Here is a 12,394-nt window from a genome sequence, read left to right as displayed (position 1 = left end):
CAGGCTTCAGACCCGGTTACAGCACAGAAACCGCTTTGGTCGCATTGACTGATGATCTCTGGAGAGCCAGAGATGGAGGATTTCCCTCCATCCTGGTTCTCCTTGACCTCTCAGCAGCTTTCGATACCATCGACCATGGTATCCTTCTGCGACGACTGCGAGAGGTGGGAGTGGGTGGCACCGTGCTGCGGTGGTTCTCTTCCTACCTCTCAGACAGGTCGCAGTCGGTGTTAGTGGGGGGGCAGAGATCTTCCCCTAGGCCCCTAACATATGGGGTGCCTCAGGGGTCGGTCTTATCCCCCCTACTATTCAACATCTACATGAAACCGCTGGGAGAGATCATCCGCAGGCACGGGATCAGATACCATCAATATGCGGACGATACTCAACTGTATCTGTCCGCCCCGTGCCAACTCAATGAAGCGGCAGACGTGATGAACCGGGGCCTGGAGGCGGTTATGGACTGGATGAGGGCTAACAAGCTTGTGCTCAACCCAGAAAAGACCGAGTGGCTGTTGTGTTTCCCTCCCAAGGATTCCACCAATATTCCATCTCTCAGGCTGGGGGGTCAAATTCTATACCCCTCAGAGAGGGTCCGCAACTTGGGAGTCCTCCTAGATCCACAGCTATCGTTCGACCACCATTTAATGGCTGTGGCTAGGGGGGCATTCGCCCAGGTTCGCCTGGTGCGCCAGTTGCGACCCTACCTGAATCGGGAGGCACTCACAACAGTCACTCGGGCCCTCGTGACCTCTAGGCTGGAATACTGCAATGTGCTCTACATGGGGCTGCCCTTGAGGAGCATCCGGCGTCTTCAGCTGGTACAGAACGCAGCCGCGCGAGCGATTGTGGGTGCACTGCGGTTCACCCACATTACACCTATCCTCCGCGAGCTGCGCTGGCTACCTGTCGATTTCCGGATGCGCTTCAAGGTGCTGTTAATCACCCATAAAGCCCTACATGGTAGTGGATCTGGATACTTGAGAGACCGCCTTCTGCCAATCACCTCCCTGCGACCAATAAGATCACACAGATTGGGCCTCCTCCGTATTCCATCGGCCAGCCAGTGTCGGCTGGCAACTACAAGGAGGAGGGCCTTCTCAGTAGTCGCCCCGACCCTTTGGAACGAACTCCCCGTGGAGATTCGTACCCTCACCACCGTCCAGGCCTTCCGCATAGCCTTGAAGAACTGGCTAGCCCGTCAGGCCTGGGGATGAAGATAGTTGCCCCTCCCGAATGATGAATGCATGTTGGTTACTGTTTTTATTATATGTGTCTTTGTTATTGTCTGCATTTCCCCTTCCCTGATTTTATGTGAGCCGCCCTGAGTCCCCTCAGGGAAAAGGGCGGCCTACAAATGTCAATAAAAATAAATTGACTCAGAAAATCAATGTTTCAGTTCAGAAAGTCAAATCAGGTCATTCCATCTGATTTCCTGATTCGATTATAAAAGCCGTGGGAATTGATTTCATCTCTTTGGAGACATCTGGCTTGGATTGATGAGAGACTCTGAATTGTCAATCTGATCCAGAAGATTTCAGGCAGAGAGTTTCCCGTCAGATACTTTTGAACCAAATCTCTCTCAAAGCTTTGCATATTTATTTAATATATTGATAGAACTAGACAATTTTGGTTAATCAGTGATTTTCCAAGGTAACAATATTTGCTTTTTTTGCCTCTTGTGAAGCTGTGAAAAAGTTTGATTGGGTGCAAAGTTCAGGGATTCCTAGTAATTTTAATCCTTCCTTCTTAATTCCCACCCTCCCTCCTTCCTTCTCCACCCATCACTCCCACCCTTTCCTCTTCTCCTTCCTCCCTCCCTCCCTCCCTCTCCACCCATCCCTCCCTCCCTTTGCTCTTTTCCTTCCTTTCTTCCTCTCTTCCTCCCTCCTTCTCCAACCATCATTCCCTCCCTTTCCTCTTCTCCTTCCTTCCTTCCTTCCTTCTTTCCTCCCTCCCTCCCTTCCTTTTCTAGCAAGTATAACTGTTCCAAGCTAAAATATGTAAATAAGAATCTGTTGCAGAAATTGAAAATATGAGTGATCAAGCTGACACTTATTCAGAGGGAAATCTTCACTGCCCTTTCTGGTTTTCTGCCTCAATTTTGCCTGAAAAATTAGAATATAAAATTTGAAATTGAAGACGTAATCATGCATCATGAAAGAAATCATGCACATTTAAAGTGCTTAATTACTTAGAAATAATACATTTTCCAAGCCATATTTTCTTTTCCAAAGGGCAAATTCTTTGGCTAATCTGATGATGCAAAATGTAATCCAATTATTAACCAGCAGTAAATACAGAAAATTACAATGCACCAAAGCTAAACATGGCAGAAAAACAATCCAAGAAATGCAAGGTAATCAACATAACAATCCAAACAGCTATGAATTCAAAATCACATCAAAAAGAAATAGCTTCATAATGGAGAGAAGCAAAAAGGATAGTTCATGACCGAGCTGTGCTGGCACAGCGATCAGCCCAGCACAGAATTGCAGGCTGACTTTGCTCACTGCCAGGAGTTCGATCCTGACCAGCTCAAGATTGACTCAGCCTTCCATCTTCCGAGGTCAGTAAAATGAGGACCCAGATTGTTGGGGACAGAAGGCTGACTTTGTAAACCGGTTAGAGAGGGCTGGAAACCACTGTGAAGTGATATATAATCTCCCTTGCAAAGGTTCCCCTCGCACATATGTGCTAGTCATCCCCAACTCTAGGGGATGGTGCTCATCTCCGTTCCAAAGCCAAAGAGCCAGCTCTGTCCAAAGATGTCTCTGTGGTCATGTGGCCGGCATGACTAAATGCCAAAGGTGCACGGAACACTGTTACCTTCCCACCAAGGTACTCCGTATTTTTCTACTTGCATTTTTTATGTGCTTTCGAACTGTTAGGTTGGCAGAAGCTGGGACAAGTCATGGGAGCCTACTCCATTACGCGGTGCTAGGGATTCGAACTGCCAAACTGCCGATCTTTCTGATCAACAAGCTCAGTGTCTTAGCCACTGAGCCACTGCATCCCTAATACTAGATTTGATTACAAACACCTTTTTTTCTATTACAGATTTAAACAGTTGGAGGATATTTGATGCACTAAATCATTCAGGCAGCTGTTTTTTAGAAGATTATACCTAGAAACATCTAATTCCATAAGGAAGCGAAGCAAGGATGAAGAACAAGGTGTGAGCCCCCATCCCTGTACCCATAAATAAAACATTCTCATCCTATTCCAGACCGAGTTGGGGGGGGGGAACATGGCAATATTAATCTCATAAATATGGAACTATCTACTTAATCATATAACCTTTGGATTTTGAGTGGTGAAGGGATTTTTATTGCCCAAAATAAGTTGCCATCTCTAGGCAGAGGCCAGGTGTCATGATATATCGCATTTTTCGGAGTATAAGACACACCTTTTTCCCTCAAAAAAGAGGCTGAAAATCTGGGTGCATCTTATACACTGAATACAGCATTTTTTTCCTCCCAAAACCCTACCCTCTTCATCAAAATGGCCATGCACAGCCTTTAGGAGTCTTTCACAGTGCTCCTGGGGGCTGGGGAGGGCAGAAATGAGCGAAAAATGGGCCAGTTTTTGCACAATTTTCCCCCCTGGCCCCAGGAGTACTCTGCAAGGCTCCTAAAGGCTATGCATGCCCTTTTTAAAAAAAACAAAAATGGGCCATTTTTTGCTCATGTGGGAGGGTATCCACCAGGAGCACTCTATAAGCCTCCTAAAGGCAATTCATGCCTTTTTTTGGAAAAAAATACCCTGGCCTGTTTTCATGAAAAATGGGCATTTTTTGGGAGGTCTGCAGAATGCAAAAACTTTTTTTTTAAATTTGCCTCTTCAAAACCTTGGTGCATCTTATACTCCAAAAAATACGGTAATTCCCTCTTAAGAGCTTAATCCTGGGGCTGCATTTCATTCCATCGCGAACAAAACTTCTAGAATATTCACTCTTTAAAGAGTGCAAAGAACTTTCTAGCTCAAACTTATTTAAGGAATGCAACACCAGGATCATCATCACACAAAACTCAAGAATTAGTAGTAGCCATCTATAACTTAGGGCAGGGGTCGGCAACCCATGGCTCTGGAGCCGCATGTGACTCTTTCATCCCTCTGCTGTGGCTTCCTGTTGCTGATTGGTGTGTGTGTGTGTGTGCGCACACACACACACACACACACATCCATAGAGCTTCCTAAAACCATCCTAATGAAACCAAGTAGCTATTTTCCAAATAACAGCAGCACAATTTTCTATCAATTTTCAGCATGAAAGGAAAGGAAAAGAAAAGAAAAGAAAGGAAAGGGATGAATCAACCAACCTGCCATTTTAGAAGAATTTATGCTGCCTGGGAATACAAGGGAAAAGTATGAGGTACCTGGAGAGAGTTATGTTGAGAAGCATCTTAATTAAGCATTTGCACAGATTTAGAGCTTGTCCCTCTAGGCAAGGAGCTCTCCCAGGTCCTGAAACATCTCTTCCACTACAGTATTTGAGGGATGGGTAGCTAAGTATTCAGCAAGATGCAGTGGCAAATTCCCTTTGTTGCACAGTGACATTGGATACTTTTTCATGATCAAGAATGAAAAATTCTCTAAAGAGTTCTCTTCTTTCTTCTCCTCACCATCCCCCTTCCTCTTCTCCCTGTACTTCCCCTTCTTACTTCTCCTTCTCTTTCTCTTTCTCTTTCTCTTTCTCTTTCTCCTTCCCCTTCTCCTTCTCCCTCCCTCCCTTTCCTTCTCCTTCTCTCCTTCTGCTTCTGCTTCTCCCTCCCTCTCCTTTTCCTTCTCCCTCTCTCTCCTTCTCTTTCTCTCTCCTCCTTCTCTCTTTCTCCTTCTCCCTCTCTTGTTCTCCTCCCTCTCTGCTTCTCCCTCTCTTTCTCCTTCTCCTTCTTTCTCCTTCTCTCTCCCTCTCCTTTTCCTTCTCCCTCCCTCTCCTTTCCCTTCTCCCTCCCTCTCCTTCTCTCTGTCTCTCCTTCTCCCTCTCCACCTCCTTCTCTTTTTCCTTCTCTCTCCCCCTTTTTCTCCTTCTCCTCTGTTGGCCTCACTCATGCCTTACCACATGCAATGGCTTGTTCCTAACAAAGTTAGAATATGTTGTTTAGTCCAACACACTGGACGTCTCTAAATCCGCATGTACTGCTTTCCATGCTGTAAAAAAAAAACCCTTCTACTTGATATCTGTTCCCTGATGTGGTTACCCAGAGGATATCCAGCACCCTCCCACTGTATTTTTCCTTTCATTCTGATTAACTACAACTCTCCAGATGAGTAAAGGATGGGTTTTTTTGGCGAGGATATGGAATTTATTTATTTTAATAGGCTTCAAGCAACCTCTGATAATTCAGCAGCCTTCATTCAATCACGGGTCATTTGTTCTTGTTTTCAGTGGAACACTCATTTTAAACATGAAAAGTAGGACTTTTATTTTGACAAAGGCAGCATTTTATTTTCTACTGACCTCCGTCTAACCTTCATTCCAAGTTTGGTTCTCCCAACTTCCTACCCTAGAGATTTAAATAGTTGTCACTATAGTTTATTGACTCGCCCCCCATGTTCACTGTTTTCCTACCTGCTTCCCAGTTAACCCTCAGGGATCTGCTCCACTTTTTGATTTGTATTTCTCTCACTCAGCCACTATTGGATTTTTCTCTCTCTCTCTCTTTGCATTTCAAGATTCTCATCTACTCTTCGGAAAGTCATTCACCATCCTCTCATGACTCATTCAAGCTACCATTTTTCATACCCGAAAAATGAGAAATGGAACCATCTTCCATCAGACTTGGAAGGAAGGAAGAGAGACAGATGCTACGGAGGATGTACAGGTTTTCTCTCTTTTTTTGGATAAAATTTACGAGTAAATTTATGCTGGAACCGAACAAGGACACAATCTGATGGATTTTATCCTGCATTTGATAGGCTTCTTTCCTAGAGTTTTTGTTTTGTTTTGTTTTGCAATGTAAATGTAGTTTCTCCACCTGTGAGGTTTCTGAAGTTACTTAAGACTTTCGGGGATATGAGAATTAAGACTATAAAAGTTATATCTTGGTACCTTGTATTGGAGGAAATGTCCTTCTGGGTTCAGTTCCAAGTGGGAGGAAAAGACACTGGAAACATGGAGGCTGCTTGGAAAGATGGCTTAATGGTGGACAGGATCCCATGGCTTGAGATGCTGGGGAAAAAAGGGAAGAGATGCTGAGATGCCGAGAGTGCCTGGGGTTTTATGCCCTCTCTGGGCTTTTGAATTTGAGCTTGTATTCTGATTGGTTGTCAGACTCCCATGGGGCCATGCAGGGCAACTTTGTAGGCTGCCCTGAGTCCCAAGTTTGGTTGACTCTTGCTGGGTGATGAGGCAATAAAAGGGTTTTGGGATTCCTATTATGGCTCTGCCTGAAGGGGGCAGATCTTTGTTATGTAGAATAGACTGGCCCAAGCCTTAATAGTCCATTGGCAAAGGTGGAGCAGGCTGTTTCTGCCTCCTTTTAATGGGAAATATTCTCCTCTTTTAATATTTCCTAAAATATCTCATTTTCCCAGGAGAGGGGTGGGTGCTAACTCCCTATATTTGTAAGCCAGCAGTGATTAAATTGCTTAAAGAGGATGAAAAGGAAATCATCTCTCTTACATAAGAAGCTCTCAATAGCCTTCATGTAATCTAATTCCTTAATATTTGTCCTGACAATATACTGTTTTTTTTTTATTGGCATCATGCACTCCCCGCTTCCCCTCACAGACACACACGCTATGGTGCCACAAATGCTGAAAATGTTATAAAATGCACTCCTTGCCATTATGTTACCTGTGTTGAATGCAAATGTAAATGAGAAATATGTTAAATCTAATTTTATTTTTGTCCTGGACCCTTCCATCGCTTACTTTTGACTATGTTTATCCAAACAGTGAGATGTGGTGGCCCAGTGGCCTAATGGCACTGGAGATGATCTCAGTTAGGACAGTTTGAGTCCTATCACTGCCTAGCAGGATGAGTTCCTGTCATTCACCTCAGTTTCTGTCCACCTGGCAATTTGAAAGCATGCCCTATGCGAGTAGATAAATAGTTACCACTTTGGTGGCAAGAAGAGCTGGTGCTCTGTGCAGACAGTTAGATTCTGGATGGCTCTGAACCTTCCCTTTGTGGTGCCCATTTGCAAGGCAGCTCCAGGACAGGAAGTGGACTTTGGTGATGCTGAGGGAGGAGCCGTTCGCCTTTCTCTCTGGTACAAAACTAACTCACCCTCATGTGGTGCACCTTGGGAAGCACATGAGTGTGTACCAAACAGAACTAGCATCTTAGTGAGCCAAACCGCCACTCTGCAATAGCCTTGTGATCTCACCAGAGCTGAGTGCATCCTTTTTATCATGCAGCATGTTCCCTCAGCTCCTTGTAACCAGATTGTGAAGCAGGAATAAATGGGGAGTAAAAGTAGCAACAGACTGGAAGAATGGAATGTTATAAATGGTAAATTGTCCTTTAAAGGAAAATGTTAAAGTGGAGCTCTGAAAGCTGAGCTGAATTTAAGAACTGACCTACATAAAGGAGGAAGCTTAACTATTAGATTGTAGCGAAAGAGGTGGCATTCTTGGCTGCTTACATCTCCTACAATTCCTCAATTTTTCAGCATCAAAATAGATGAATGTCAACAGGGCGATTTTGTCTTTTTGATACCATGAGGGTGGAAGAGGGGTAGGTGGTTTAAGGAATACATTCAATTCTACATTCCTCCCAGGCTTTAAATGCTTAATTTCCAAATTCCTCTTTCACTCTTCAAACTACCCAAACTACCCTTGCCTGGGAAAAAAATAAAATAAAAGTCCAGACTGAAATCAGGCTGAAAAAAAATACATTTGAATTTAAATTAACCTTTGTTACTGGTTCGCAAATGAGAGCGTGCACATGCATGCTTACTTTGCTCACGCCATCTTCCGTGCATGCGCAGAGTGTCAAAAACGGGACATGATGATGTCCAGGTTGGTTGGCGGAGCCTCCCGCCACCGCAGCTACCGATTTGCCTGAACCAGATAGAACTGGCTGAATTTCACCACTGATATAGCTCCTATCTCAATAGCATTCTGGAGAGCTTTAAAACTATTCTACTAGGCCCTGAATAGGTTCAGATAGGTTCCCCTTTTGGACTGCATTCCATTTATAGTTCTCCATTTCTTTGACTTCCCACCTTGTTCGTCGCTTATTGCAAATCACTTTAAAAAAACCTTGTGCTGTTCTCATTGTGAGACACCCAGACTCAGTTAGGCAGCATTGAAATAGAATAAATAAATCTTATACTTTGAAAAATACGGTGTTTTACAGCTTTCTCTAAGTGAGAGAGAGTCAGCCTCTTGCCCCCAACAATCTGGGTCTTCATTGTATCCACCTCAGTAGGATGGAAGGCTGAGTCAACCTTGAGCCTGGTGAGATCCAAACTGGCAAATTTCAGGCAGCCAACAGTCATCAGAAGTAACCTGCAGTACTGCACTGTAACCACTGCGCCACTGTGGAAAATCCTTGGGAGTTTTCTTAAGTCAGCCCAACTAGGTTCTGCTCCAAAAGCCAGTCTGTTCTTGAAATTTGTGATTTGGCAGCTGGTGTTTGAAGCTCCCTTCCAAGTTTTCCAGGGGCAACCCAATAAATGCTTATGTTTCTGAGAGTTCTACAAAGTCACCCCAAACTTTGACATCAGGGGTGAGGGTGACATGGCGAGTCGGTTTAGCAAACCTCATTCTCTTTACCCCTGCTTTTCTCTCTCTGTAGGGCAGCTCTGCGGTGCAGCATCAGGCTCCATATGGTGGTTATTATTTTTTTCCAGATCATTTAGCCGGAAAGGATGTGGCTCACAGAGTAGCGAAATCACAACAGCGGCAGCTTCCCTCTCAGCACAATGCAGGGAATGTGGCAATGGAAACAGTGGCAAGGAGGAGCATTAGCACTAATGGATTGCAGTGGAGGTTGTGCTCTAACCTCAGCTTGGCTGGAAGCCCGATTCCTCTTTGAAACTCAGCAGGCTTTTCAGCATGAAAGAGTTGACAGCGGACAAGAGATGGGTCTTCGCATTTGCTTCATGTTGAGGTGGCTTATTAATTATGCAGATTCCCAGGCAGAGTTTACCCTGTGCAGGTAATGTTGAAAGGTACGCTTTTCTACATTAGTAATGAAGAAGGATGGAGGGAAGAAAAAAGGAAAGAGAGAAGAGAAGAAGAGAGGAAGAGAAAAAAGAAAGAAAGAAAGAAAGAAAGAAAGAAAGAAAGAAAGAAAGAAAGAAAGAAAGAAAGAAAGAAAAAAGAGAGTAGAGAAGGAGGGAGAAGCGAGAAGAGAAGAGGAAGAGAGAAAGAAAGAGAGGGAGGAACGAAGGGAGGGAGGAAAGAAGGGAGGGAGGGAGAAGAGAATAGGAGAGGAGAGAGAGAAAAAAAGAGGGATGGAGGGAGAGACAGAAGAGAAGAGAGGAAAGGAAGAAAGAAAGAGGTAGAGAGAGGAAGAAAGAAAGAGAGAGAGGGGGGAGAGAGGAGAGAGGAAGAGAAAAAAAGAAGGAAAAAAGAAAAATGAAAGAAAAAGAGGGGGGAGGGAGGGGGAAGCGAGAAGAGAAGAGGAAGAGAGGAAGAGTGAGAGAAAAAAGAAGAGAGGGAGGGAGAGAGAAGAGAAAAGAGGAGAGAGAGAAAGAAAGAGGGAGGGAGGGAGAGACAGAAGGAGAAAAGGAAGGAAGGAAGGGAAAGAAAGAGAGGGGGAGAGAGAAGAGAGAGGAAGAGAAAGAAAGAAAGAAAGAAAGAAAGAAAGAAAGAAAGAAAGAAAGAAAGAAAGAAAGAAAGAAGAGAGAGAGAGAAAACAAGTTAAGGTTTAAGTTTAGTTTTAGATATGGATTTGGTCTATTCTTGAAATTTTTGAACAGCATAAGATTGGCGATGCCTTTGCCAGTATTCTGATTGATGAACCCAACCAAAACAAGCATGGCTGAGATGACCCAATCTCTTAATGCAAAATTTCATTGAGTACATCATATCCGCAAAGATGAGGGCACAACCAGATCTAACTATTACCTGTACAATCCCACATAGTTAAAGTTCAGGTTTTCCCTCTCCCTATTACACCAGACCCAGGGGTGGGATTCTACCAGTTTGGAGTGGACCAATTTCAGCGAACCAGTAGCTCCGAAGATCAGCTGGTAGGCAGCATCTACTAAAACAGTGATGCGGATCCTATGACACGCAGGTCAAAAGTGACATGCAATGACGTTTTGTCTGACACATCAGTGTTCACCAACACCAGACTCAAAACTATTCTTAAAAGCATGCCCTGTTCTTATATGGTTTTCAGAGACTCTGGAGGCCTCATGAAAGCAGGCTTCCCCCAAAAGCACGAAGCAAATTCCTGGTCCTGACAAAACCCCTTTTATTAAACGAATGTGAATTCCTCTCATTCACATCCATCAAAGGCCTGGCAAACAGTCTTTCAAAGGTGAAGTTATGATCACAGACCTTATCTACCTTGAAAAGCTGCCATGCAAATATTTCCCAAATGAGGTGCTGTGCAAGGAAAGACTTGGCACAGAGTCCCTGAGATTCACGGACAGATCTTCACACTCCTGAAATGAACAAATGAACGAATGAATGGTTTCCTGCAAAAAGCCCACTCCCCTTTCACTCCTCTTTTATTTCCTATAGGAGGGGCCATTCATTGTCCACCTGTGGCTTTACTCCCAAGTGGACCCTGATTTCTGAGCTTTTCTTTTCTTCTGGGAGCTCTGCACATGGACACATTGGGAACAGGCTTCAGCTGTTCCTCTGCCGCACTGCTGTATAGCTCCAAAAGCAGCTGAGAACTGCCAGGTGGCCTTCTCCAGCATCCAGGACTGGCCCATGTTCCTCCCCCACCTTCTCACTCTCTGCTAGTGGGCCACAACAGCATGGTCCTCTAGTAAATGTTGCCTAAGACATCTGGAAATTGCACAAGAGCTTGTTCCATACTTTCACACTACTTCAAAAACTCCATAAATATACCAAAATACATTTCCATTCTTACATAGAAGAAAAATGATGTTCAGTATAATTTTATACATGAACAGAAAACAAAGTTTATCTTGTTCTTTGCCTCAAGCAATCAAATGCCCTGGGACAACTTAACAAGTTTTCACAGGTAATACTTATATAAACATAAAAAAGAACCCTTGATGGTTATATAGAAATACATATACTGTACACCTGAGTAATAATTGAAATAAATAAGTAAAATGAAATTCAATGGTGAAAAGAGTAAGGTTCTACATTTAGGCAGGAAAAACGAAATGCACAGGTACAGTATAGGTGGTACCTTGCTCAATAGTAGTAACTGTGAGAGGGATCTTGGAGTCCTAGTGGACAACCATTTAAATATGAGCCAGCCGTGTGCAGCAGCTGCCAAAAGAGCCAACACAGTTCTAGGCTGCATCAACAGAGGGATGGAATCAAGATCACGTGAAGTGTTGATACCACTTTATAATGCCTTGGTAAGACCATACTTGGTAGAATGCATCCAGTTTTGGTCGCCACAATGTAGAAAAGATGTGGAGACTCTAGAAAGAGTGCAGAGAAGAGCAACCAAGATGATTAGGGGACTGGAGACTAAAACATATGAAGAAGGGTTGCAGGAACTGGGGATGTCTAGTTTAATGAAAAGAAGGACCAGGACCAGGACATGAAAGCAATCTTCCAATATCTCAGGGGTTGCCCCAAAGAAGAGGGAGTCAAACTATTCTCCAAGGCACCTGAGGGTAGAACAAGAAGCAATGGGTGGAAAATAATCAAGGACATAAGCAACTTAGAACTGAGGAGAAATTTCCTGACAGTTAGAACAATGAATCAGTGGAACAGGAATTGCCTCCAGAAGTTGTGAATGCTCCAACACTGAAAGTCTTTAAGAAGATGTTGGATAGCTATTTGCCTGAAGTGGTGTAGAGTTTCCTGCCTGAGCAGGGGGTTGGACTAGAAGACCTCCAGGGTCCCTTCCAACTCTGCTATTGTATTGTAAGTATATATAGAATTTACTATTTATTTTTTAAAAAATAATTATGTATCTTTTTTCTTTGTTGCAGTTTCTTGCTTTTTTGGAGTAGGGGGCTGGACTAGAAGACCTCCAAGGACCCTTCCAGCTCTATTCGGATTGATCAATTGAAATGGTCCAGGGGTCTCCTGCTTGAGCAGGGGGCTGGACTAGAAGCCCTCCAAGGTGATGCCCAATGGACATAGTGTGTGGTCTTATCACAGTCCCTGAAGCTAACAAAGAAATGGTCAGATGCTGAGTACTGAGTAAGATCCTGTAAGCTGTTTGAATCTACAGGATTCCATCTAGTCCCATGAGTTAGCTTTTCAACTAATGTGAATTATTGTGGTGCTGACTTGCCAGAATGATGCAGAGGGGTTATGGCTAGAG

Source organism: Thamnophis elegans, chromosome 13, assembly GCF_009769535.1.
Source record: "Thamnophis elegans isolate rThaEle1 chromosome 13, rThaEle1.pri, whole genome shotgun sequence".
Classification (NCBI taxonomy): domain Eukaryota; kingdom Metazoa; phylum Chordata; class Lepidosauria; order Squamata; family Colubridae; genus Thamnophis; species Thamnophis elegans.
The sequence above is the reverse complement of the archived record's forward strand: the minus strand, read 5'-3'. Positions refer to the sequence as shown.